Source organism: Dendrobates tinctorius, unplaced genomic scaffold (genome assembly GCF_039654945.1).
Source record: "Dendrobates tinctorius isolate UK_male_01 unplaced genomic scaffold, ASM3965494v1 ptg000024l, whole genome shotgun sequence".
In the NCBI taxonomy this organism is placed as follows: Eukaryota; Metazoa; Chordata; class Amphibia; order Anura; family Dendrobatidae; genus Dendrobates; species Dendrobates tinctorius.
In genome coordinates this window covers 20,395,624-20,422,417 of record NW_027361692.1, presented here as the reverse complement: position 1 = coordinate 20,422,417, position 26,794 = coordinate 20,395,624, and the positions used below count along the sequence as shown (strand labels likewise).

Below are 26,794 nucleotides of genomic sequence, written 5' to 3'. Positions count from 1 at the left end.
TCCTCACTAAATGAACCGGGATTCATGTAGCTTAACAAGCAGCTAAACCGCTATACCGGGGTCCAATAAGGGAGACTGTAGTTGAATCTGTGCTTTATTGAAAGTAGGGTATATTGATGTGGTGAAACTACAAACAGAAACATAAAATTACAATCAGTACAGGGTTTATAGGAATACATATATACATAACATACATATCTGTACTACTAGCTGACCAAGGGAGCTAACTAAGCTGGCTAATATGAGATAGGGATTATATACAGGGAGCATGTTACTTACCAGTGATGCTGACGCAAGGGGAGTAGAGAAATGAGATGTTCACAAAATGCAGGCTTGAGAAGAAATGGAAGAACTGGAGGGAAAAATGGGGGCTGGACTTAGCCATGATACTTTGCAACTTACCAGGGTGCTTTGTAAACCTTTCCAAAATGCATTGTGAAGAGAGGGAAATAAAATCCAGGAAGTACAATGCATAATAATCATGCAGTAATGACTTTGGTCAAATAGATGGAGCCAAAGATGCAGAAAACAGTGAACTATATAGAAATCTGTACATTCTATACATACAGCAAATCATTGTATGCTATCAAAATTGACAGTTAAAAGTTGTGAATTATGTCGGAGACAGAACACTCCCCGTCTGGCATCAAACGGATGTCTCCATTCTTATTCTCCGCAGACAGCAATAAGACCAGCTCAGTTACTGGTCTGGAGAATGTCTCAAGTTCATCCCCTTTGGCCATCCTAAGTTTGACTTTGGGGACGTTGCCATCTTTACTCGGGAATGTTGCAGTCACTAGTGCAAGTGGCCACTGGTTCCGATGGGCCTGACAGTCTTTCACAAGGATGAGGTCACCAATCCTCAAATTAGGCCTGGTACATTGCCACTTCGTCTGTGGCTGCAGAGTAGACAAATACTGTTTCCACCACCTGTACCAGAATGTATTGGCAAGACTTTTTACCTGTCTCCATTGGTGCTTGTAGAGGTCCTTAGCGTCGCATCCTCCTGGAGGAGCACTGGATTGTCCAGTTTTCTGGTTGAGGAAAGTAGCTGGAGTCTTTGATTGAAGTGTAGACACCTGAGGGCGGATTTCAGCACCTGAGTCCTCGCTCACAAGTTCGAAGGTGTCTGGGCAAAGTTCCTCAGTGTACAATAGTTTTGGTCCTGAGAGTCATGTTGTGCTCTCTAGTCGACTTGTGTCATCTGCTCTAGTTGCATGATCTGCAGGGTTTTGGTCCGTGGGGATGTAATGCCACTGTTTTGGATGAACTGATCTCCTAATCCGTAGCACTCTGTTGTTGATATAAACATAGAATCGCCTGGTTTCATTGTGGATGTATCCCAGCACTACTTTGCTGTCTGAGTAGAACTTGGCTTGTGTGAGGTTGATATCCATCTCGGATGCGATGAACTCTGCTAACTCTACGGCTAAGACTGTAGCACAAAGTTCTAACCTTGGTATGGTGTGCTCTGGTTGTGGAGCAACTTTGGCCTTCCCCATAACGAATCCAATGTGGCTCTGACATTTGGAGTCCACAGTTTTGAGATAGGCAACAGCAGCAATTGCTTTGACCAGCATCTGCAAATACATACAGTCTTTGGCTATGTAGACAACACAGGGGTGTATGGCCTTGGTACATTCAGGTTGGAGAGGGCTGATAAAGAGCTCTTCCATACTTCCCACTGGATTCTCTTATCAGGTGGCAGATGTGCATCCCAGTCAGAAGTCTCCTTAGTTAAGTCTCTTAGTATGGCTTTGCCTTGTATAGTAACAGGAGCTGCAAACCCCAGGGGATCATACAGACTGTTGATGGTAGACAGGACACCTCTGCCTGTGAATGGCTTTTCTTCCAGACTGATCTGAAAGGTGAAAGTGTCTGACTGTAGATTCCAGAGAAGCCTGAGGCTGCATAGCATTGGTGTGGGGTCTGACCCCAGGTCCAGGTCTCTGAGACCATTACACAAGTCTTGTGAAGGGAATGCTTTCATGAGTTCTTGGCTGTTTGAGGCTATTTTGTGAAGCCTGAGGTTAGAGCAAGCAAGCATCTCTTGGGCTCTCTTGAGACGACTGATGGCAGTCTCATTTGAAGACAGTCATCAACAGAAAAGTCTTTTTCTATGAATTGTCTGACATATGATCCATATTCTGTTTCTCCTTCTTGGGCTAACATTTTGAGTCCATAAATGGAGACTGCAGGAGAAGGACTATTGCCGAAGATGTGCACTCTCATGTGGTACTCTGTGACCTCTTTAGTAGGATCATTGTCTCTGTACCAGAATAATCTTAGGAAGTTCCTGTCTCTCTCACAAGGAAACAATGGAACATTTGCTGGATGTCAGCAATGAAAGCAATGGAATACTTGCGGAAGCGCATAAGTACTCCCAGCAGTTTGTTATTGAGGTCTGGTCCTGTCAGTAGAACATCATTCAGGGAGACATCAAACTTAGCACTAGAGTCAAACACCACTCTAATCTGGCCCGGTTTCTTAGGGTGGTATACTCCAAACATGGATAGGAACCAGCATTCTTCAGAGTCTTTGAGAGTGGGAGTTAGTTCTGCATGGCAGTTCTCAAATATCTTTGACATGAAGGATAAAAAGTGATCTTTCATCTCTGGTTTCTTCTGCAGATTATGTTTAACAGAGGAGAAATGTTTTAATGCCTGGTTTCTGTTGTTTGGTAGACGTGGTCTGTGGGTTCTGAAGGGAAGAACTGCGACACAGCTGTTGGTCTCATCTTTTACGAGCCCCGTGTCCATAGCCTCTAAGAACAGCTTATCCTTTACCAACATTGCTACTTGGTTGTCTTGCTTAGTTCTCTGGAAGACTGTGCAGCCTAACTGATCCTCATAGCTTCCTGTCACCTCACTGCTGTCATGAGTAAAGTCTATTAAATGATAGGGTAGTTGGATGTTGTGTGGTGGTTCCTTGACATGGAAATCGTTGTTGCAAGGTTGGAAAAGAGATGGGCGTCCTTTCTCCAATGTATTTATTAGCATACTTGCCACAGAAGATGGGGCGTGCATGTGTCCCAAGCATACGTTTCCTATTATTACCCATCCTAGGTCTAGTTTTTGGGCATAGGGAGCATTGTGGAGTCCACTGATATGACTTCTCACTTTATGAACCTGTAGGATATCTCTTCCCAACAGCAGTATTATCTGTGCCTGATGGTTGAGTTCTGGTATAAGGTGTGCTATGCGTTTTAAGTGAGCGTGATGGATTGCCACATCTGGGGTATTTAATATGGAAATTGCCTCTTCAGAGAGAAAGAGGACTTTTACTCTACAGCGCCACTTATTAGAATAAAAGTCCTCTTTCTCTCTGAAGAGGCAATTTGCATATTAAATTTCCCAGAGGAGCATTGCACGGCGAATAAGCCTCCTTACTTTGACAAGCCAGAGCTGGTATGTCACTCTCCACAAGGAGAAACCTTACCCCTTACACATCTACTGTAGGGATTTCAGATCTGCTGTCTGGGATCTGATTACACTTGATGATTGTAAGAAGTAGCTTTCCTGCCTGCTGTTGTCACAGTACCTGCACATGTCCTTAATGAGTAAGGCGTGCTTGGTCCTTTGATGTTGAATAGGTCAAAGAATGTTGATCTAGCCAGGGATCGATTACTTTGATCATCCAAGATAGCATACAGTCTTACAGCTTTGTCTCTATGGCCCTTTGGATGCACTCAGATGAGGCACATTTTAGAACAAGACCTACTGTCTATTTTCCCTTTACAGACTTCAGTACATTGTGAAGTGATCTCTGGCATAGCTGCATCAGTGCTCTTTTCCTCACCGCCATGCTCACTGTCAGCTGGCGTTTTTTGTGCACTCCATGGAGCTGGGCCAGGGTGTAGGGCAGTGTTATGATCTGTGGTGCCACATTCTGTGCATTTTACACTGACCTTACAATCCTTGGCAAGATGAGTGGTGGATGAGCAGCACTTGTAGCAGATACCATTCTCTTTCAGGAAGCTTCTGCGATCCGGCTTAGATTTTCCTCTGAAGGCTCTGCATTTCTGGAGAGGATGAGGCTTCTGATGGAGCGGGCACTGCCTGTCAGGTTCTTGTACCTTTGTCGCTGATTGAAAGCAGCCAGCAGACCTGTATTTGGAACTTGGAGAAGAAACATAGGTCTTGTGCACTGCCACAGATTTTCTGCGTGGATTTGCAGCCAGTGACGGTGTGGCATATGACATTGCAAAGTCAAAGCTGGGATCATTTCTGATTGTTACTTGTTCATGTATAAAATCTACAAAAATGGAGAAGGGAGAAAATGAAACACTGTGTTTGTATTTGTACGTGGAACCACATGTGAGCCACCTCTCCTGTAGATTGTAGGGCAACTTTTGGACTATAGGGTTAACACCTTTTTCTGTGTCAAGGTATGCAAGTCCTGGTAGGTCACCTTGACATTTGGCAACTAGGACCTCTTTTAGCAGGTCAACTAGCTCTCTAAGCTTTGGGAGACCTTTGTTAGAAATTTTAGGAAAGTCATTGATTCTTTTGAACAAGGCTCTCTCTATTACCTCTGCAGAGCCGTAACACTCATCTAGCCTCTTCCAGATCTCTTTAAGGCCGATTTGAGGGTGGTTTATTTTAATGTCTCTGATCCTTACTGCGTGTTTGACTGACTCTTCTCCCAGTTATTTGACTAGGAGGTCTATCTCTTCCCTGTGTTGTAGCTTCAAGTCTCTAAAGTAGTGAGATTTTGGAAGGAAGCTTTCGAAGCTCTGTAGCTTTCAGCATGGTCAGTGAATTTCATGAGTCCCTTGGCAACCAGATCACATTGTGATATGAGCTTCACAAATTCTGATGTGAACCGGTTGTCAGCAGAGTATACTGGTGATGGGTCACCCTGATAGTGATGTGAGGTGCATTCATACCTGTTAGTATCCTCAGGGTGGCGCCAGCCGGTGTCATATTGCTTCAATCTGACGTGTGGTGTGTCAGCAAGGTGATTCATGTTGGTTACCTGGCGAGGTGCAAGGTAGACATTTGCTCCTCGTTTTCCCGGAGCTGAGCCTCATGATGACTCTCACTCGTTTCACTGGATGTGTCGTGATCTTGATTATAGTTTGGATCAGGAAGTTCATTTACATACTGACATGGGCGTTGTGGTGAATCTTGCAGTGGCAACTTCAGACTTGACGCACTGCTACGGCTATTCAGTTCAGGGTTGTGTGTGGCTTCTAGTGATTCTTCCTCGGCTAGTGCTGCAGCAGCTTCTCTTTTTACTGCTAGGCTCTCTAAGGCGGCATCTACACGTGCCTACTCTAACTGCATCTTTCTCTCTTGCTCATCTATTTCTAAGCGTAACTGTATGCATGACCTTCTCTCTTGATCTTCTAGACGTGCTTTCTCTAATTTAAGTTGCATCTCCTCTTCAACATAGCTTGCTCTCATTTTGGCGGCTTCAGCATTTGCGCGGGCAATGGCGACCGTGCTGCTGATGGATACAGTCTTTGAGGAGACAGATGTAGTGGATTTTGTCCTGTGTGATTTGTGGGACATGGTGTCTTGGAGGGATGCTTGGCTGTACAGATATTGTTGTAGCTGTATTAGTCTCTGTGTAGCCAGTGGCTTGAATCTCACTAGATGGATTTCTGTGGTTTACTAGTTCCTGCAAGCTGGATGAAGGACTGTCTTCTCCCTGAATTGAACTAGCTGGATGGCGCTGTGTAACTGGCCTCTGCAGGATGGAAGACTCTTCTATCTCTGAGTTTTCACTAGCTGGACAGCTGTTGTTCACTGCGGTCCTGCAAGATGGAAGGCTCTTCTCTCTGTATTCTCACTAGCTGGAGAGCCGTTGTTTCACTGTCATGTCCTCACTAAATGAACCGGGATTCGTGTAGCTTAACAATCAGCTAAGCCGCTATACCGGGGTCCAATAAGGGAGACTGTTGTTGAATTTGTGTTTTATTGAAATAGGGTATATTGATGTGTGATGGGCAGCACGGTGGCTCAGTGGTTAGCTGCAAGGCTGCAGCGCTGGAGTCCTGGGTCTCACCAAGGACAACATCTGCAAGGAGTTTGTATGTTCTCCCCGTGTTTGTGTGGGTTTCCTCCGGGCACTCCGGTTTCCTCCCACCCTCCAAAGACATACTGATAGGGAATATAGATTGTGAGCCAGTGACAGTGATGAAAATGTGTGCAAACTGTAAAGCGCTGCGGAATATGTTAGCGCTATATAAAAATAAAGATTATTATTATTATATGATGAAACTACAAACAGAAACATATGAATATAATCAGTACTGGGTTCATAGGAATACCTATAAACATAACATACATATCTGTACTACTAGCTGACCAAGGGAGCTAACTAAGCTGGCTAATATCAGATAGGAATTATATACAGGGAGCATGTTACATACCAGCGATGCTGACGCAAGGGGAGTAGAGAAATGAGACATTCACAAAATGCAGGCTTGAGAGGAAATGGAAGAACTGGAGGGAAAAATGGGGGCTGGACTTAACCATGATGCTTTGCAACTTACCAGGGTGCTTTGCAAGCCTTCCCAAAATGCATTGTGAAGAGAGGGAAATAAAATCCAGGAAGTAGAATGCATAATAATCATGCAGTTATGACTTTGGTCAGTAGATGGAGCCAAAGATACAGAAAACAGTAAACTATATAGAAACCTGTACATTCTATACATACAGCAAATCATTGTATGCTATCAACAGTTAAAGGTTGTGAATTATGTTGGAGACAGAACAATACTATTCAAAGATTCTGCATTTTCGAGAAAAATTTCATGTGAAATCGCATGTTGCCTAGCTTAAGGTAAAAGAAGTGTTGTACTATTTCTATAAAAAAATATATCCTTATTCGTAATTATGGAAAACTCTTCCAGAGAACAGTTGAAGTCCTTTGCGCAGTTGGATCTACTAAAGGCCCTAGCTGTCTCCATGTTTGCATACCTATAAACCCTGATCTATGCAAATATTGTTTAAGCAATTAAAAAAAATCACAGGATCATATCTTTTAGAGACTAAAAAGGTCTGTGAAGAGTTTAACAAATGTAAAAAAAATGTAAAAAAACAAATAAAAGTCCAAATTAACTTTCTGTTACCATTCCAAAAATAAAAAAGCACATTTCATATTTTTAAATCCATAAAATTACGATCCTTGAAAATATATAATTATTTACAGATGCACTGTATTTGTAATTTGCACTTTTAATTTTTAATGCTGTGAAAGCAGAACAAAAAATGTCAGAATTGCACTTTTTTACAATTTTACCCCTTTTATGTTTTATCCCTTTTTCTTTTAGTCATGAATGGTGTCATACACAACTACAAATGATCTCTTTTGGATATATCAACAGAAAAAAAAATTGTATTGCAAGAAGGGTAGTAAAAAGCAAAAGAGAAAAAAAATAAATTGTCCATGCCATGAATTCCGGGGTGTTTTAAGAAGTTACAATCAATCTGGTTCAGATCTCTATTAAAAGTTTGATTTTGAAGTTTTAGATCGTTTAATTTATTTGTAATAGAAAAATAAAAGCAAAACATATTTCATTTACAGAAATCTTTAACTCTATATTCCCTACCATATTTATTTCATCAAGTAATACGCCAAACAAAGAATCAAATTGAATATTAGCTGAGTAAAATATTTAAAAATCTTTGTAACTTAGTATTTATTCACAATGAGCAAGTGTCATTTGGGGTATACAAAGTTGTCCATCTGCCTCACCTTCATCATAATGTAGCTAAAATTAACATATACAAAGAACAATCCTTATCTTTGTATAATTAGAAATGTAATTTTCTGTTACAGAGTTTGGATTTTTAAGTACAAATTTTAGAAAAATATTTTTCTGACTTTTAAAAAATTCAGTAAAATGATTGGGCAAAAAGATTTGCAAAACATCACATTTGTCTATGCCTTAATAGGTTTTAGGAAGTTTCGCCCCCAGCAGTTCGCCTTAATAATACCTTATCATTGTAATCACACAGTCTTCTAAAAAGAGGTTAAAAATGTTCTCTGTTGTCCAACTTCTATATTTTCTTAATGATAATCTTTTAATTGAACCAATGAGCAGGGTCATTTTAATGTGAACTCATAACATTTTACCTACAATTCAGGGATTACTAACTTTGCAGTTTTATCACCTCACATTTTTAAGATTACTCGCTATAAAAAATGTAATAAAAAAGTCAGTTGATCAAAAATAAATTATTTGTGAAATATGCAACAGATGGTAAGACTTATAGTCATTCTAGCAGATTAATAGTGTTCTGTCCACATTTCACATCTTTTCTTTCCCACAAGATGTTGTTGGGAGGAGGCCATATTGACAGCTGGCATGTTCCTAATGTAGTTAGTTTGATATACCTCATCTATTAAATGTTGCACATTTTCCAAAATAACACATGACAAGTGCAATTGATCACCTGGGAAAAGGCATATTCAGCTGAAAGCTTTCATTTATCTTACTTTCTTCAAGTTTATTTCAAAGAATAAGTCAATTTTCCTGCTTTTGTTAATTTTAGAATCCTCTTAGATTTAAGTAATATTCTTTAGTATGTAAAAGTGATCATTCATTGTTTATTACATCAGAAGAAGATTACTAAACAGCTGTGATAAAACAAATGAAACAAGACAAAGGAGGAGAGAAACAATAGTCTGGTAGTTCTGACTTTATTTATCCCTAAGGGTACCGTTACACTTAAAGATGCACCAGCGATCCTGACAACGATACGACCTTGTCAGGATCGCTGGTGCATCGCTGCATGATCGCTGGTGAGCTGCGAAACAGGCAGCTTCACCAGCGATCAGCACCAGCGAGGACGCTGGTAGCTAAGGTAAATATCGGGTTACTAAGCGGCGCGCGTCAATTAGTTACCCGATGTGTACCTTAGAAACCTGCGTTCTCATGTAGGTAAGGGGTAACCGACAGGGGGGTGGTCCATTACTGGCCACAGACAGACTCGAGACAGAGACAGGATCGTGTCCAACAGGTCTTCGTTATTGATCGTACTTTGCACGACCTGCAGCACCACACAGCAGCTGCGCGACAAACTCCGCAGCCCCACACAGCAGGTGCTTGACTCCATACACAGGCCCGGGTACATTCACTTCCTTCCTTTGGCTAATTGACGTCCCTCGCGGCTCTTTCACTGTGGCTGCCCTAGGCCTGCCACCACAACATTTCACCAGTCTGAGTCCATTCATCTTGTGGTAACCCAGTCTGTCTCTGTCTGCGGCCCCTCCTGTCAGGGCTACCCCCGTGACCTGTCTCAGCTGTCAGTCCCCTCCGGAGCTTCTTTTCTGCCCTCTCTCCTCAGCAGTTCTTCCTGTCTCCTGTGCTCCTCTCGCTGACTGACCTTTCCAGAACCTTCTCTCCCTCTTTTATATCCTTCACATTGTGGTAACCCCGCCCCCCATGACTTGACAGTTTCCTTAGCCAATGGCTGCTGTTAGTCCTATCCTCACAACTCTCCACTGCCCTCTAATGGTCAAACTCTAATATTACACTCTTCCTCTTCATCTCCAGCTGTTTCCCACCTTTTACTATAACAGTCCATCTACACTACGCTACACCTCTGCCTTTTTTCTGCAGACAGGTCTGTACGTCAGTCCACCTTCCCTACACTCCTCCTTCCTTTATCCATTGTCATCCTTGACAACTTTGTCTCCCTCTTTTCTATTCTGAAGCTTCCCCACCTTTCTTTTGTCGGACCGGTTGTTGAGCCAGGCCCGCAATACGCGGGGGCTGAACCAAACTGGGAGCAATCCTGCTCCAAGTAGCTCACGGCTTACTCGACAGCGCGTACGCCACCATGACCATTCCTTCAGGTTGGGTTAGGTACGTCTGGACTACTCTATGGGTGTGTACCTCCCACTGCTCTCCCCTTCTGTTATCCTCTTCTATTGAGAATGCCATGACCGAAGCCCTAACCTACCAGGTCATCGTCAGCGTCCTCCTATCCTTCTGGGGTGTACGTGGTACAAGGAACCTGACTTAGGGACCACTGTCTGGTTCAATTTCTTCTGTCTCTCTTTCCCGTCAATTTTAAATAGTCATGGTCGGCGTTTTCCTTTTCACTCTCAGTACCCGGGACCTGTTGAACATTTTCATTTTGCATACAGATAACATTCCCAACTTGACTATATATACTAAACACAGTTTTCAACTATACTCTGTTTAATGCTACTACTTTTAAACTCTCTTTTTTTTCCTTTTAGCATTTTTTTTAAAGTAAAGCATAACATTTCTTTTTTCCCTTTTTAAACAAAACATAAACATTGTAAGCATTGGTGCTCTCCCTTCCTTTGAAGAGAACACCCCTCCCCATATGCATCCCCGTTACATCAGGAGTGGAAACTTGTTACTCAATCGAGGACTTAGAACTGTCCCCCAGGCCATGCAACAGCGCACAGCGTCCTGGCAGTCCATTTTCAAGGATACACCGGGCCACCTCCTGGTGGCCGATGCTTCGCCAATGACAGGGAATTCTGTATGTCCTTTTAATATCAATGTATTTCTGGGGTCTTACATGCATACTCTGTATATGAAAATGCTGTCTCATGATAATGATTACCTATAACCTTATTCTTCATAACAACTTGTACGTAATGGATAAACTGTTTACTGCGCCCAGTTGGACATCGAAACTACACGTCCACATATTAGGTAGATACTGGGGCCATAAATGCTTACTAAGACAGGTTAATGAGGCTAATTGAGCTATAAACAGTCATGAGGATAGATAAATGAGAATGATATTGGGATCTTGTGTAATTTACCCAAGACCCATTAAGGCTTTCAGCACGTCTACACAAATACTAATAATTAACAGCCGAGTACAATCTGATTGGTTAACGAATATGAATATGATTGGTTGGAACCATTTATGCTTACTGTCGAATGATCAATTGTCCAATGAAATGTGATGATGTAATGTTACCGCCTACTCGAATGAGCATATAAGCTACCTAATTAAATCAGGAAAGGGAGAACATCCTGCAGATACATACCCTGTCTCTGTGTGTGTTTGTTCTCCGCTACTCGAGTAGGCCTCAGACCATAATCTGGCAACCTTCCAGCATATCGATCTCCCGTTGAGAGATAAAGATCAAATCACAAACTCATCAGTGGCGTCCCTGGGTGGGCTGGTTACAACAGAAGACCCCAGTATCCTGAAATCCGGCACCCGCAGACTGACGGCCTAGAGGACACACAGATCAAAATCACCGGTGAAGGTAAGAGCCATTGATTCTTACAAATTCTGTGTCTCCCCTCTGCTAAATGCTCTGAACCGGCTTTTGGGGTACAGTATAGTCTGTCTTCTTACATACCAGCGCTAAGAACCGTAGAATATCCTTGTGATACATAATACGTATGCTGGAGGGAGAAACCTAAAAGCTGCTACGTATGATTGCGCATGAATGATTGAACCAACCTTGAGGGTACTAGGAATTCTTTACTGTGTTTTTGCCCCTTGGGAGCGTCTCTCCATGGTAACTGGCTTGCCAGGATTCATGTGAGGACACGTCTCTGGCGGCATACGCATAAAGAAGGCTGCGTACGTCCTCTCGGAGAGTGCTAGAGGTACTATTACGGTGTTAAAACGCCGTTACAGACAGGATAGGTCTATCCACCTTCTATTCTGTCTGATACGCACGAATTGCCCTCTAATGGTGCTAAAGAACTTTGAGGTAGTAGGGATTACATTAGCCTGCATACTAATGATAGCTTTAGTCTTCTGGTTGATAAATAAGATCTCTGAGTATACAAGGCTCAGCAGGTTTAGTTGAGGGAAAAAGATTTTTACTGGGCTAATAAGAGAATTTGGGGCACATTAGTCTGCCTATAGTTAATTGGATTTGCTCTCTGGTTGATATATAGAATTGCTGAATACGCTAGGACTAATTGTAGAGAAGTGCCATCTCATACTGAGTACGTAGAGATTTAGTGTTAGATGACCAGGAGGGTCATGGCCAGACCACTAAATAGTTAACCTTCTTATCAAGGTTCCCATGGGTTTGATACCTATCAACTGACCAGTTTCAGTTTAGGACACGCAAGTTCAAACATTGAGCGGGAACCTCATATAACAACGAGATGCAGTCTATGTTGGCATAGATATTTGCTAAGTGATACAGAAGAAGTAGACTTGTTGAGATGTGGGCACACAGGAATAGCGTATATTAAGAGAATAAGTGAATAGCAACCAGAGAAAGAGGCAGATAGAGAGATACGGTCTAGGTGCGGCCTGTACATTGAGTTAGCGAAGTGCAGTCAGTACGGGTCTGCAAGCCATAGGCATTTTACACTTTAGGACAAGCCAGGAGAATTTTTCGCCCCAATACAGTCAAGTATCAACCAGAAAACATAGATAGGATTTTTGGCAGAAGCACCAGGAGGTGATAAGCTTAAGCAGTTCACCGTTTACTGAATCTGTGTGAAGGAATGTGAATGACCTTTGAGACTCTCTGCTGATAAGTGGAAGTGCATGATCTCATGTGTGAAATTCTGTTGTATTGCTTGCCGCGTGTGTGTGTGTGTGCCAGATATTCCATGAGAAAATGTCGTGCCCTAATTGCACATTTGGATTAATGTTGCTTATATCTCCTGAAGGTTGGAGAATTGTCAAAATTATACCAGGAGGGTATATCCAACAGCTCACTGGTTTTGGATTTCTGTCAGCCAGATTTCCAGACTATAAAGTGTTTAGGCTCAATGTGCATGGTATTCCTGCAATTCCCTGGGTCGACGGAATTTCATTAAGTGACATAGAAAATTACAATCTTGTCAGATGTCCATTAAATAATGGCCAACCGGAGACGTACCTGGTTGAAGCGCAGCTTGCTGCTCTGCTCACTGGATTCACATTATAGCGTAATACGTATTTGTAGAAGGTGTACAGCTAGTTTTTCATAATGTCAAGTTTTTTTTTTTAGAATGCATGTTGATAAGAAAAAAAAAAGGAGAGGCAGATGGTTCAAGGTACAAAGTTGCCTTTGACTTGAAGCAGTGTTAGATATCCATGGAAGGCAATTGTCAGGTAGTAAAGATAAGGAATGCTTTTAGTATGTGATAGGAAGAAAAAAAAAAAAAAAAAAAAAGAGAGGAAATCCCGTTATATGTGTAATGGAAATCCACCACTCTGCCCCCTATTCGGTATTAATATGGTGATTTCCAAAGGGGGGGGGAGAAGAGAGGAGAGTCAGCTATTTTTAAATATTTTTAATCCATAAAGGTATCTCTCATTAATCTGGATTTTGAGTTTTTCTTTCCGGAAGGTCCAAGAACCTGGTTACATGACGATCACACAGCATGAGATAGTAGAAAGCAGAACCACTCCTCCCTCATAACTCTACAGGGGAGGTGGAGTTGACGGCACTCATTGAGGCGTTTAGGGGGCTTTAAGGTAAGCAAGACACCACATATACAAGTCATTGTTTTCAGGTGAACCCACAACTGCAGCCCCATATGGGGAGGAAAGGTCTTTTCTTACATCAACAGGCCCTGGAAGAGGTTGCCATAGTGGAAGTGAGGGTACATATGAGAAGGAACCTGTGGAGCACGAAGCAAACAAAGTGGCTGGGAATCAGCCAGAAGACCAAGGTACTGGGAGACCCCTGAGGCGCCTCCACTGGTCATGGTGAGCATTAAAGATAACCAGTTAGACTTAAGTATCTTACAGGCTCTGACTCGGTCACCAACCGGGGAAGAGACTGAAGTCTGGTCGGAAGCTGGAGCTCAGAACCGTGGATGGTGGGACAGTGGGTATGTTTGCCAAAATCCTTGCACCATGTGATGGCTCATGACTCAACGCACGTGAGTGAAGACAAAAAACTATGTGCTCTGAAGAAAGATGCTGGGTCCACCTGTTTAGCTTTACATTAACATAGATTAGATGCGCACAACACAGATAGACTAGAAAGATGCCATAGACATACACGTGCGCCTGGGCCCTCCTATCCGTTTCAATGACTGCAGATTGACTTCATACAGGCTGCCCAAGGTAAGATGTATGAAGTATGTGCTCGTGTGTGTTGATCTCTTTTCAGGGGACTGGAGGCCTTCCTGATGTCAGAAGCTACCACAACTGAGGTACTCTTTTGTCCACATAGATGTTGTGACTATTTGACAACCCCTGCAGCAGGTCCGGAGCCCAAAAGGGACTCCCATTTGTGTATAAATAAGTTTTTGATTCTATTTTAGTTAATCCAGACATTGGTTGCTGACCAAAAGACACGAAGACCACTGGAGCCACTGGTTGATGGTCCCCGCTAAGCCACATCCGTAGAGTTAAACGGAAGACCGGTCTACACAAGCTACTATGAGGTCCTGGAGTGGAAGAATATGGGTCCTGTCCCTGATGATGTTGGCAGCTCTACTGCAAGAAGGACAAATGGACGAGACACTTCAGAACAGCACATCAGTAACCTTGTGGTTTGACACCAAGGCAGCAACAGCTACATTTAGGATGGACTTGTGTCAGATAGTGAAGTGTCAATGGAATCTTAAATTTGGGAGGAAGAGTAGCAACCCCAATTATAAATATCTAACAGGAGTTGAAGGGGCGGTGGTATATATCTGTGTAACTAGACCTGGAAATGAGAACTGTAATTCTTGGTCAGATGCAGCTTGGAACACGGGAACGTCATGGGGGTATAAGCCAGAGGAAGCCATGACTCGTGTTAGTTCATCAGGAAAGCCTCTCCTCAAGAGGATGAATATTGCTGTACCCATTCCAAAATGGGGTTGTGATCCAGAGGTTTTGGACTGGAGATTCTCTTGCAATCCTCTCCTTATAACACTGGATGAACCCTCTCTTGGAGATGAAGGTCTCTATGTATTGGGACTGTATACCCCAGGTAGACAGGTTCAGCAGGGAACATTTTGGTTAAAAGCTGTTCCTGCACAGGACAAGGAACAAGAGAAGGACAAACCCCAAAGGTAAGGAGGTGGAATGAATGTTGAAACCCTACACAGAAATAGGAGGTCAGTACCTGCTGGGTCCTTTGATCCTAGAGTTTATATAGACAATATAGGGGTACCCAGAGGGGTACCGGATGAGTACAAGGCCAGGAACCAGATAGCAGCAGGTTTTGAATCAATTTTCTTTTGGTGGGTGACAATTAATAAAAATGTGGATTGGATAAATTATATTTATTATAATCAGCAAAGGTTTATAAATTACACGAGGGATGCAGTAAAAGGGATAGCTGAACAATTAGGCCCAACTTCTTTAATGACACATCAGAATAGGATGGCTTTGGATATGTTGCTAGCGGAAAAAGGGGGCGTGTGCAAGATGTTTGGAACGTTTTGCTGTACCTTCATTCCCAATAATACAAGTCCAGATGGGAGTATCACCAAGGCGTTGGAGGGTCTTACATCCCTGTCCGAAGAATTGGCAGAAAATTCGGGTATCAACAATCCCTTCATGGACTGGTTGGAATCCTGGTTCGGTAGATGGAGTCATCTTGTGTCCAGCCTCCTCATCTCTGTGGCAGTAGTAGCAGCAGTACTTGTGACCTGTGGATGCTGCTGCATACCATGTATCAGAGGACTACTTCAAAGACTGATTGATGCGTCTATTACTAAAACTATGTATATTGCGATGAAACCTTACAATAATGATTATGAGCAAATGGTTTGAGGTTGAGAATTAGATATGATCTCCCTTTCCCTATGGGGAATTCGGCAGAAGAAGGGTTAGGAAGTCCGACACTGGCATTAGGCCTTTGAATGTACCTATATGTGAATGGTAGAGTCATATCTGTTCTCAAAAGGGGGGACTGACAGGGAATTCTGTATGTCCTTTTAATATCAATGTATTTCTGGGGTCTTACATGCATACTCTGTATATGAAAATGCTGTCTCATGATAATGATTACCTATAACCTTATTCTTCATAACAACTTGTACGTAATGGATAAACTGTTTACTGCGCCCAGTTGGACATCGAAACTACACGTCCACATATTAGGTAGATACTGGGGCCATAAATGCTTACTAAGACAGGTTAATGAGGCTAATTGAGCTATAAACAGTCATGAGGATAGATAAATGAGAATGATATTGGGATCTTGTGTAATTTACCCAAGACCCATTAAGGCTTTCAGCACGTCTACACAAATACTAATAATTAACAGCCGAGTACAATCTGATTGGTTAACGAATATGAATATGATTGGTTGGAACCATTTATGCTTACTGTCGAATGATCAATTGTCCAATGAAATGTGATGATGTAATGTTACCGCCTACTCGAATGAGCATATAAGCTACCTAATTAAATCAGGAAAGGGAGAACATCCTGCAGATACATACCCTGTCTCTGTGTGTGTTTGTTCTCCGCTACTCGAGTAGGCCTCAGACCATAATCTGGCAACCTTCCAGCATATCGATCTCCCGTTGAGAGATAAAGATCAAATCACAAACTCATCACCAACAACAGTGGACTCCACAGCTGTGGAGTCTCTGCGATGCTTGCAGTGTCTCTGGGCCCCGAGTGTCCCTGGTGCCTGGGACCCAGGAGTCCTTTGTCTTTTTTACGGGGGCTCATACCCCTCAGGGTAAGCGATAACTGCCACCGCATAGTAGCCACAGGGGCAGTACTCCTTGTAGTAAGAGACCAAGTCCCCCTCCCGCAGAGCCCAGCCATGCTTGATGGATGACACATTCAGATAGATTTTGTAGCCGGTGGCGAGGTCCCGGATGAAGCTTAGCCCTTGGCGGTGTTCGTATGCACCAGCCGCCCGTACGACCGAGGGGTAGACATAGTGGCCTCCTTCTCATGCAACAGTGCCCACACCTCCCGCTCTCTGGCCTTCTTCTGATCAATGACCTCCGCAACCCAGGTGGAGGGTCCGGTGTAGGCAGAAGAGCCGATCGAGTGGGCCACGGTCGGGGTCAGGAGCGGGACCACGGCAGCCGGAGGTGCTGGCAGACCAGCCTCAGCTGGGGCTGGGCAGAGAGCAGGGGCAGCCACAGGTCCAGATGGATAGGCCACGACCGGGGCCTGGATCAGAGGGGAGGCGGCTGCAGACATTGAAAGACAGGCCGCAACCAAAGCCGCAGACGGGGCAGAGGCGGCTGCGGTCACCGCCAGGTCGGCCGCAACCAAGGCTGGGGATGTTGGAGTGGCAGCCGCGAGCGGTCGCAGCTGGAACTGAGGCTGCCATGGGTACCGGCAAATAGACCGCAGTCGAGAAGGGAGCGGCTCGGGGTCAGTGTCAGGAGCCACAAAGTCATCTGGAGCCAGGGTCGCTGGAGAGAGGGAGGTCGGGTGGGGAGGCCGAGGGCCGGTGTCAGGGCCCTGGGGCCTGTCTTTTGCACGGGGCGTGACAGCGGGATCTGCCTGCAGTGCCGCCGGCTGGGCAGGAGGGACGCTCACCTTCCCCGATGCCATTGCTCCCGGCAGGCTTTCCCGCAGCTCCTTCGGCAGCCGTTGATCTTCACCCCGCCGTCCGGCAGGGCCGGCCTCCAGGCCCGATGGTTCCATGGGGAGAATTCGTACAGATTCCTCCAGCGGCTGTTCCAGCAGGGTCCAGGGTACCAAGAATGGCTCCCAGGGGCAGGTCTCCCGATGGGATTTGATATCCTGACACCATTTCCATTCCAGGCGTTCGAGGCCACGGCAGCTGCAGCGTCGCATCTCGTCCGAGTTCCAGAAGCTCAATGGCGCCAAGCAGCCACACCCAGTCTCTCGACCTGGGCCACTCCACCCATCTTCCAGGGTCCAGCACGGGAGGGCGGCTGTCTCCTGATGTAGGCCGCTCCCCCCAGGGGTGGGTGCAACATAGTCCCAGATTGTCCAATGTGGCTGCAAACTCCTGTGCTTCTTTTTGGCGCTGAAATGCCACAGCCATTTTGACAAAGCACTTTTCCGTTCCGGATCCACCTGATGACAGCCAGCAATCCTGAAAACAGTCCCGGTTTGTAATCCACAGGGAAAAAAATTTCAACCTGTACAGCTTGGGGTCCTTTGGTTCTTCAGAGCAGGTTTACCCAGAAGATGATGTTTTTGCGGCAATTATCTTCGCCAAATGTAGATAATGGGTAACCGACAGGGGGGTGGACCATTACTGGCCACAGACAGACTCGAGACAGAGACAGGATCGTGTCCAACAGGTCTTCATTATTGATCGTACTTTCCACGACCCGCAGCACCACACAGCAGCTGCGCGACAAACTCCGCAGCCCCACACAGCAGCTGCTCGACTCTGCACACAGGCCCGGGTACATTCACTTCCTTCCTTTGGCTAATTGACATCCCTCGCAGCTCTTTCACTGTGGCTGCCCTAGGCCTACCACCACAGCGTTTCACCAGTCTGATTTCGTTCGCCTTGTGGTACCCCAGGCTGTCTCTGTCTGCGGCCCCTCCTGTCAGGGCCACCCCGTGACCTGTCTCAGCTGTCAGTCCCCTCTGAAGCTTCTTTTCTGTCCTCTCTCCTCAGCAGTTCTTCCTGTCTCCTGTGCTCCTCTCGCTGACTGACCTTTTCAGAACCTTCTCTCCCTCTTTTATATCCTTCATGTTCAGGTAACCCCGCCCCCCATGACTTGACAGTTTCTTTAGCTAATGGCTTCTGTTAGTCCTATCCTCACAACTCTCCACTGCCCTCTAATGTTCAAACTCTAATATTACACTCTTCCTCTTCATCTCCAGCTGTTTCCCACCTTTTACTGTAACAGTCCACCTACACTACACTACACCTCTGCCTTTTTTCTGCAGACAGATCCGTACGTCAGTCCACCTTCCCTCCACTCGTGCTGGGAGCTGCAAGCACACAGGTTTCTAAGGTACATATCGGGAAACTAAGTGACGTGTGCCGCTTAGAAACCCGATATTTACCTTAGATACCAGCTCCCAGCGCCTGCTTAGAGCGTTGGGAGCCTCGCTGATTGCTGGCTCCCACTGCCACACGCAGCGATGTGCGCTGGCCAGTGGGAGAGCAGCGATAAAAAAATGGCCCATGACGATTGTGCACAATCAGTGATACCCGGCGGGGGGGTGGTCGCTGATCCCCGTCACACACAGCGATCTCACTGGCGAGATCGCTGTGGCGTCACAAAATCAGTGCTCTCGCTAGCAAGATCGCTGTGTGTGACGAGGCCTTAAATCATAATGCTTTGTGTTATCACCTAGGTTCAAATGCGACTCATTTTATCAGTTACAACATTCGTTTGTGGCCACTAGAAAGTAGAATGAGTACCGACTTTCATCTGGCATCGTCAGTGTTTTTTTTATTTTTTGATCAGCTGGGCTGGTGTGAATTTTTCTCCTATTAGGCTAGGTTCACATTAGCGTACCAGGGCTCTGCGGAGGACTGTGTACTTCCTCCCTGAAGCTCCGCCCACTTCTGCACTTCTTCTGTTTAGGTCCACCTTCCTCTGCATGTGTCCTGCATACCTATCTTTAACATTGGGTACGCAGGACATGCAGAGGTATGCGGATGCGTTGTTTTGATGCACCCGCCGACCGCACGGTAGCGCAGCAAAATATTGAGATGAACTTTTGTTAATGACCAAATACTTATTTTCCACCATAATTTGCTAAATAAATCTTGCCAAATCAGACAAGGTGATTTCTGGATTTGTTTTCTCATTTTGACTGTCATAGTTGTCTACCTATGATGTCAACTACAGGCCTCTCTTATGTTTTTAAGTGGGAGAACTTGCACAATTGGTGGTTGACTAAATACTTTTTTCCCCACTGTATCTCCATTGTATGTTTTTTTCTGCCTTGCCATAGAGCAGAAAAAAATTACTAATTGAATTGCTGTACTTCTCTTGTTTTATCAAGCATTTGTCATATTCATGGAATGGATATTATGCTATAAAATACTGCCATCACTTCAAATCAATCAAATCAATCAAATCAAATTTATCATCGCCAAGTACTTATTACATATATACAAGGAATTCTTTGTGGCAAAGAGGCAACATAATATATAACAACAGATACAACAAGTAACATCTAACAAGACAGATACAGTATATAGTCTACACATGAATTTAATTGTTGAACAGAGAGTGGATAGAAGCTGTTCATATGGCGGTTGGTGCTGCATTTGGGGACTCTGAAGCGACGTCCTGAAGGGAGTAGTTGGAATGAGGAGTGTCCCGGGTGAAAGGGATCGGATGAAATTTTCAATGCGTGGGATCGAATACTCTTATCATAAAGATCCTGGATTTTAGGCAGGGGGGAACCTATAATTCTCTCTGCTGTTCTGAAAGTCCTTTGTAAGCGGAGTTTGTCATGCGCAGTGGCTCCCCCATACCAGACTATCAGAGAGGAACAAATCACAGATCTGATGACAGCATTAAAGAATAAGATCAGAAGATTCTTAGACAAACCACATCTTTTCAGCTGACGCAGGAAGAACATCCTCTGTTGTGCTTTTCTTATAACAGCATCCACGTTTTTCCCCCCATTTAAGATCATGAGAGATGATAACACGAAGGAATTTGGTCTCTGTGACCCTAAGAACCACTTCGTCATGGATGTAGATTGGAAGTATCTCACGTTGATCTTTCCTAAAATCCACAACCATCTCAGCAGTTTTTTTAGTGTTGAATACAAGATTATTGGCTTTACACCAGTCACATATTCTTTCCACCTCACTCCGATACAAGTCTTCAGCATTTCCCCTGATGAGACCAATCAGTGTCATATCATCGGCAAATTTCAAGATTTTTACTGAGTCTGCTGAAGAGATGCAATCATTCGTATATAGAGAAAACAGTAACGGGGACAAAACACACCCCTGAGGTGCCCCGATGTTTGTGACCAAGGTGTCCGAAGTGAATGGTCCAACTTTTACACTTTGTATCCTGGCTGTCAGGAAGTTATAAATCCACAAGCATAAGTTGAGAAGGACTCCAAGAGCTACCATTTTCTTATGAAGTAAATTCGGATCAATGGTATTGAACACTGAGCTAAAGTCCATGAAAAGAATCCGGACATATGACACTTGGGAGGGGAGCAACTGATGACAATTTATTCCTAACAAAATCAACTTTTTGTGATTGCTTTTGAGAGCCAGTCATTGTTTTTGGCCATAGCCTGCAAATAATTTTTTATTTTGCTTCTCCCCAAAAATATAGAAACTTACAGATCAAGATCTAAAGATTTCTGGAGGTCCTCATTGTTAGGCAGCGGGTTCCCGTCGCTGCACACCAGGAGTCCTGAGCCTTGTCTTTGGCGGTCTCCCATTCCTCTCTGGCTCAGACTAGCACTGTGGGTTTGGTTGCTGCTGCCACCTCTGGTCCAGCTATAGCAACGCATGCTGGTCAGCAGCAAGCTACTCCAGGGACTTAGTCCTCCTTTCGGTCTACTGAGCATGCCCATGGGATGATCTCTCATTGGAGATTGAAGGTCACATGTGCAGGTCCTTCTCCAGCTCGGATTGGACCATCAGGAAGGTCCTGGAAGGACGCTGCTATAAAAGGTTTGCATGGCCGCTTGGCCATGCACTACTATAGACTTTTGTTGAGATTTGTGTGAGTGATGATGAATGCATGGAACTGGTGACAGACTCATTAAATAACCCCTCCCTTTGATACATATGTGTTAGGGTTAGTTTAGCTTGAGTCAGCGCCCCAGGGTGGCAAAGCATGTGTCACAGTGCTCCAGTCTAAGCACAAAGGTTAGCACCATAGTGCTGCCATATCTCCCGTACCTCTGGGCGGTACAAGTCTTTCCGCTGCACCCTGTGACAGCTAATAGGGCACAGGATTTTCCTAGCTTCACTCACTAGCGCTGCTTCAGCGGCTCTGTGCGCAAGTGGGTCTAGAAGGTGTGAGGTAGCGCTGTCATTCGGGTAGGGGATTCTCACTTGGCAGCCCAATAATCACATCCGGCACAGGTTTTCCATAAAACCATATCAGTCCCTGCGGTTTATTATGCGGCATAAACCGTGACCAATAACATACAGTTCATATCACCAGCATAGCGTCCATTACAGAGCTTCCCTTTGTTAAGCCTGTGGTCACACAGGGTCTCAATGTCCAGTACTCAGGCTCTTCAGCCTCACAGATTTCGCGCCCCGTCAGGGTTTACCTCATGGCTGCTACAGCTCGCTGCAGACGTTCCTTCCCTCCTCTGGGAGCTCTCAGACGCTGGCAGTCATTCCACACAGCCACGTCATTGCTGTCAGGCAGACAGCTCCATCTCTCAGCGGGACCTTCCACACTGGACCAACCAGGTCCCTACATTCACCACATGTGACCTAACCTGGCCACCTACCATTGTAGGTAACTGGCCTGCCCATCTCCCCAGTTACCTGGAGACTTCTCCCTGACACACTGAAACAGCACCTCAGCAGTATCACTGCTGTTCAACACACACGTCAGTCTCCATCTCAAGGCCACCCACCTTGAGATACATAACGGTCCTTCCACATTCTGCCACTCATCCTCTCTCTTGGGACATCCACACAGCGCCCCTTGGCAGACACAGTGGTCATTACACCACATACCTCCCCCTTCTGTTCACCACATCACCCCAGGATCTCGAGACCGGGCATTCACTACACCTTGCCCCCAGGTCGAGAGAACCGTCTCCATCTGTCATACGGCCTCATCTCTGCATTAGGCCTCCCCCACCCCCAGCGGTCAGCATATTGGTCTTGATCCTTGGCCCACCAGTCACAGTCTGTCTGCATCATCAGACACTGTTTAGTCAGCACCCTCCTACAATGCGCTTCATCACCTGACCTTTCTCCAACTGACCGGCTCTCCCAGTTGGTACGGTCATCAGACTTAATTGGGCCTACTGTCTGGCCTGAGTCTGACCCATTCAGCATCTCACAGGAACTATTGTCTCTCAGCCTCGCACGGCCCATCGAACTGCCACTTGCTGACATTTTTCGGCCACCTGCCATGTCACTACTTGGAGGAACCCTTCGGGTCCTTACATCTTGGGTTGAAGGTGGCCACCACATGGCATTCCGTACCGCTTTACTAATTCGCTGATGGTCCAGCCTCAACTGCTCAATTTCTTTCAGGTACCCCACTCGATACACCAAGAGCATCCTAAAGTTTCCCAGGCTTTCCACGGAGCCAACCACCATGATGGGAATCCTACCCACTTCACGGGATACCTGGTCTTCATCATCAGGAGGGATCCTCACCCTCACCACACCGGAGATATTCACAAGGTCTTGCATTACCTTCCCAAGTCTTCGATGATTCTCCCAATCAGATCTTTGGGTACCGGAACTACATCTTCCTGCAAACCCAGCCGATCCATAGCCTCCCTTGCTAACTCTAGACGTCGAGCAGCTTTCATATTACTCTGCCTAACCAGCTGTTTGGCGTGAAGACATTGTAGATGCATTTCTTTCAGGACAGCTACTCAGTTTGATGTCTCTTCCCTGGCTGATATTATCACCAACTGCCGAGTCTCAGGTGCCCAGTGCACCTTACACACTTTGACCGCCTCTTTGAAAGCCTCATGCACACCATGCTCAGCACAGGCTTCTTGCATGTCTTTTTGTACCTCAATCACAGCTTTGAAGGTCGTGGTCTTGCTCTCTTCCTGAACCGAAGGCTCTAGCTTTACCACGGATACTTCCCTCACTACAGTTGACCCAACCTGGTGACTGTCTTCTTCAGTCCTTGCCACATTACCATGTGACCTTTGAGCTCAGAGAATTCTTTCTCTAGCTCCTCTAGTCTGTGCTCCCTGTCTCTCTCAGAGCCACAGTCACCACCAGAATCTGAGTCACACCGACCTGCCGAGCAATCCCTCCAGTTACCCATTAACCGTGCCAACACTCCAGCCGTTTTATCCACCAGGTCAATATCAGTCTTGTCACGAGATGTCAGGTCTGTCCTTTGGGCCGATGTACCCCTTTTCCCGGTCATTTCTATCTCTGACCTCTCCACGTCAGGAGCCGACACCATCTTAGTATTGGTTAGCCCAACAGTAGCAACATCTCCACCCTCCTGGCATATGTCATCAAACCTGACAAAGTCCCGGCCCCACTCCGAGGCATACACTAAGTCTGATGGTATACTGCCACCTTGGCACTCACTGCCTCCGAGCCCCTCAAACATTACTCTGTAAACCGCATAGTTCACCGTGACCCCATGTTTACAGCGAACCTGGACCATTTTCTCGGTCAGAGAGAAAGTGAGAGGAGTTCCTACCAGAGTCACCTGACTCTTCGAGTTCAACCGTCCCGAGATTCCTTTCCGGTGTAGCATCACAGTACACACTTGAGGCCTGACATCACCCGGAAAGAATATCACACATTCTGGAAATGACATACACGAACACTGTGGTTTCCCAGACATACCCACGGAGCCAACCAGTGCTGCCATTTCTTCAAACTCGGCCCCTTTCTGGACCACCACCCCAATTTTGGTCACCGCCTCCCTCTGGGACTCCACTCCCTTTTGGGCTACCACTCCGATTTGGGTCACCGCCCCCTTCCGGGACTTCCCCATGTCCATTATACCTGTCTTCTCAGACCACACCACACAGTTTATGTCTGTTACGATACCACACAAGTCCTTGTTGACACCACCACAGCTCCTGCTGTCACCGAACACCAACACCACTGGCTGCCATCCACACACAGCTGCTGGTGTCCTCTTCGTAACCCTGCCGAGTTACAGAAAGCCGCTTGTCCCCTTCGTAACCCCGCCGAGTTACAGCAAGCCGCTTGTCCCCTTCGTAACCCTGCCGAGTTACAGCAAGCCACTTGTCACCTTCTTGACTCCCACTGAGCCACCGCAGGCTGAGTTGAGAAAAGAAGAATAAAAACACACCACACAAAACTCACGTGTCCTGACTGTGTGCTATTCAGGACGCTCCGTCTCCGCCTGAGACCATCCAACACACAGGGTGCACAGGGTGCGATTCAGGGACTGACCCTCCTCCCAGGGTCTCCACACACACCGGCCTCACCAGGTCCAGGGGCTCGGCGGGTGCTCTTCAGAACATCTGTCTCCGCCTGAGACTGCCCAACACTCGCGCCTCACCAGGTCCAAGGTCACGCAATATGCTCCGGGGATCCCATTCTTTCTCTTAGAATCTTCCAACACTGACCCCCTTGCTCACTGGACCCACCAGGTACACCTTCTTACTCACTGACCCAGGTCAGTACCACATGAACACCTGTCTGTTACCTGTGTCAGCCACACAGGTCCTCAGGTACCTCTTATCCACAGAGGCACCCTAGCAATCACCAATCTCTTTCTCTGACTCCAGTCAGCAGCACACCACATGGCTTTCACAACCGTCAGCCCTCCTGGCTCAGCGTTGCCAGCCCTGCCAGCATTCTCCACCAATTGTGAGGTAGCGCTGTCATTCGGGTAGGGGATTCTTGCTTGGCAGCCCAATAATCACATCCAGCACAGGTTTTCCATAAAACCATATCAGTCCCTGCAGTTTATTATGCGGCATAAACCGTGACCAATAGCATACAGTTCACATCACCAGCATAGCGTCCATTACAGAGCTTCCCTCTGTTAAGCCTGTGGTCACACAGGGTCTCAATGTCCAGTACTCAGGCTCTTCAGCCTCACAGATTTCTCGCCCGATCAGGGTTTACCTCATGGCTGCTACAACTCACTGCAGACGTTCCTTCCCTCCTCTGGGAATTCTCAGACACTGGCAGCCATTCCACACAGCCACTTCTTTGCTGTCAGGCAGACAGCCCCATCTCTCAGCGGGACCTTCCACACTGGACCAACCAGGTCCCTACATTCACCACAAGTAACCTACCCTGGCCACCATATATGGTCCGTAGCCACGCCCACCGGGTCACATGGCTATGACCTCATCACAGGTCCTTCACACACTCACTGTCTTTTACTACAAGTGTTAAACACACCCCCTGGGTGGGTTTGTAGGTAAATGGGCCTGCCCATCTCCCCAGTTACCTGGAGACTTCTCCCTGACACACTGAAACAGCACCGCAGCAGTATCACTGCTGTTCAACACACACGTCAGTCTCCATCTCAAGGCCAGCCATCTAGAGATACATAACGGTCCTTCCGCATTCTACCACTCATCCTCTCTCTTGGGACATCCACACAGCGCCCCCTAGTGGACAAAAGTGGTCATTACACCACAAAGGATTCTTACTCCTAGCCTCTGGGCAGAGTTCTGTGACCACATCTCTTGCGCTCATATCATATTAGTGCGACTCTGTGAAGTAACAGGGTTCGCATCGTACACTCTGGGTGAGGTAACCCGAGCGTGCTACTATCCACCATTACCTAGCAGCAGGTTACATCTCTGCACGGTGGACCCCGGGTTGCGATCACACTTTCTCATATTTTATATTTAGTGTGATCTGCAACCCTAACACTCATTAACATTGATCTAGCTCTGAATATGTTTTTTGCTTTATACTTCGCAATTTAGAATTTTTAGTGTGCTCAATATTTTCTGTTGCGCTATGAATTAATAATTCATAATATATTTTTCTACCACATTATAAATACCACTTCATGTCTGTAAATGTTGAAATGTATTTTTTTCAAATCCAGAATAAAAATGTTTATGTGAATCATCTATATTCTCTGGTCATTATAATTAGGATTATGATTATAGATGAAACTGTAGAGGATTACTTTTGGTTCATACTGTTGAGGTTTACTTTTGGTTCATGTGCATGTAGTTTCCACAACAATGATACATTAATTCAAAAAATATAGTTCAAATGCTATAAATAAATTTCCAGATATAAGCAAGCTGACAAGTCATTGCTATGTAGCAACCAACTCTGATTTAAGAAGCACATTTCATAATTACAGAAAAATAAGTGATATCCATTATATTAAAAGTAAGATTGTGAT

The 26,794-nt window shown here is 45.5% G+C and overlaps 1 long non-coding RNA gene across 1 annotated transcript; it reads left to right on the top strand.

Moving 5' to 3' along the window:
- Positions 1-11,095: 11,095 nt before the first annotated feature.
- Positions 11,096-16,301, top strand: LOC141084573 (uncharacterized). Its single transcript, XR_012231036.1, has 2 exons — positions 11,096-11,220; positions 14,189-16,301. It is a non-coding gene; the product is annotated as an uncharacterized lncRNA (long non-coding RNA).
- Positions 16,302-26,794: the final 10,493 nt, after the last annotated feature.